This window comes from Priapulus caudatus, unplaced genomic scaffold (assembly GCF_000485595.1).
Source record: "Priapulus caudatus unplaced genomic scaffold, Priapulus_caudatus-5.0.1 Scaffold2254, whole genome shotgun sequence".
In the NCBI taxonomy this organism is placed as follows: domain Eukaryota; kingdom Metazoa; phylum Priapulida; class Priapulimorpha; order Priapulimorphida; family Priapulidae; genus Priapulus; species Priapulus caudatus.
The window spans coordinates 33,383-35,558 of NW_014579315.1; the positions used below are offsets into that span (position 1 = coordinate 33,383).

The 2,176-nt window shown below is 40.6% G+C and overlaps 1 long non-coding RNA gene across 1 annotated transcript in view; it reads right to left on the reverse strand.

Moving 5' to 3' along the window:
- Positions 1-2,176, reverse strand: part of LOC106818455 — a 9,005-nt gene that overhangs the window by 6,097 nt on the left and 732 nt on the right. The window lies entirely within an intron of this gene.

Below are 2,176 nucleotides of genomic sequence, written 5' to 3' on the forward strand. Positions count from 1 at the left end.
TCTCTCTCTCTCGCTCTCCGTTTCTCTCTCTCTCTCTCGCTCTCCGTTTCTCTCTCTCTCTCTCTCTATCTCTCTGTCTCTCTCTCTCTCTCTCTCTCTGTTTCTCTCTCTCCCTCTCTCTGTTTCTCTCTCTCTCTCTCTCTCTCTCTCTCTCTCTCTCTCTCTCTCTCTGTTTCTCTTGTGCTTTCTCTTCTCTCTCAACTTTATGTGTCTACACATAATGTGTGTACTTGTTGGTCAATAAAAAAATGTCAGCTGTTATTTTACATTATAATTATACAATATATACATTATTTTACAACTTAACGCTAATCTGCTATGATAAGTGTTGTGGGTATACGATTATAGCACTATGTTCTCACATTTATTTCATTTCCTTTGTCTTACGTGTTTTAGACGCTGTTATCATTGGTTAATGACGAATAAAACTAGTACGAACATCAGCTAAAGAGTTGAACTTATTGATGATAACAGCGTCAATCAGAAGGCAGAAGAAATCCAAAGAAACTCTGATCAGAAAACTGTTACGACTAATCGGACCTCCCATGGTCGCCAGGCAGAAAAACATTAGTTATTGAACGATAGTAAAAAATGTAGTAAGTTTGCAGAACTTTATCTTTACCCATGCAGCCCTTCACCCAGCCACAGACTGGTCAAAACTGGGCACATCCTGTGGTAGTGTGAAGGGCTTCCCGGGTAGAGCTAGTTTGTAGTAACATAATAGGGCTCATCTTATCTTAACACAGTCAATATAACTTCACTGTTCAGACACACTGCGGGTTAAGAACAGTATCATCTTGAATTTCCATGTGTCACCAAGGTTCAGTGATGCCCACGCTTCAAACCCTAGCATACAGGTCACCAGCAGCTGAATAACCAGCATCGTAGTAACTAATACTGTTATTGTTTTGTTTTATTTGTATTGTGTAGTGAGTACCTACATTTTTATTTATAGAATTAATGAGCAAATAGCCTACATTACTGTTTTACCTGATGGATATCACGCTGGAATTTAGCAACATTCTACAAATTTGAAATCGAGAATGCACGCGTGAAACATGACATCATTAACGATCTGCATTATACTTATAGTCTGTTCAACAGCTACTACGCGATGCCGCACACTACAACATTTTTCGGACAAGCAAGAGTCAGTGAAACAGTCTTATCCTTATTACTTTGTAGCGATATGTTCTTTTAGATATGTTTTAGCGATGGATCGCGCAACCCTGCAGAGCAGGCAGGGCGTATCAGCTGATTTTTTTTATCATTACGTGGAGGTTTGACACAACGGTTTTGGGCGACATCGGAAAATGTCGTGACTAGACTGGAAGGATGGAAGTGAAAACCAATGATGGATTAAGTTGATAAGGTATGCAGATGTTTTTTCTAGGCATTTTGATGATGAAATCAATGTTGTAAGATCGACTTGCTACTAGGGCTGTAACGATACACATACCTCTTGATTCAATCCGTATCTCGCTATTAGCCTCTCGATTCGATTCGAAAAATATTGAAATGTTATCTAATTATTTTGTATATTTTCGTAATTTTGTAATAAAAACCATTTTAAGCAACTATTACAATTATATATCTTGCTAAAAATTAGTTGACAACACCCTCAAGACGACCTCTGTAAATTTTTAAGACTGTACCCCCTCAGGGGGAAACTCCCGACATGGGGGTGTAAACGTAGATACAATAATGTAACCGAAACCCAGGATAGGGTTACAACGCGTCCCTATCCTTTTGTGTGGAGGAACCCCTGAGCGAATCACTCAGGGCGGTTTGCTGGTGCGTTTTCAGAGACTAGAACTTCCAAACTGAGTTTATTCTCAACACGAACCTTTCTCCACTATCTTGGAACTTACTATGTATCACAATACTCTGTATTAAACTAATATAACCTGTTACAAAAATTCGAAGTGACAAGCGGCGAATATTATGAGCGCCATTTCTGTTGACCTGTGACTTACTTCGGTTTGAAGAACGCATTCACCGACCAATTGGCTGAATCGGAGGGCGCTGCGTTTGCCGATCGCTATGCGTATTGGGAATGTGTACGTCACAGGTCAACAGAAATGGCGCTCAGTATATTCGCCGCTCGACGATCTGCAGCCGGATATACGCGCGAAGCGCGAACAGCGCCGCCTCGCGGCGCCTTTTGATAGAAATC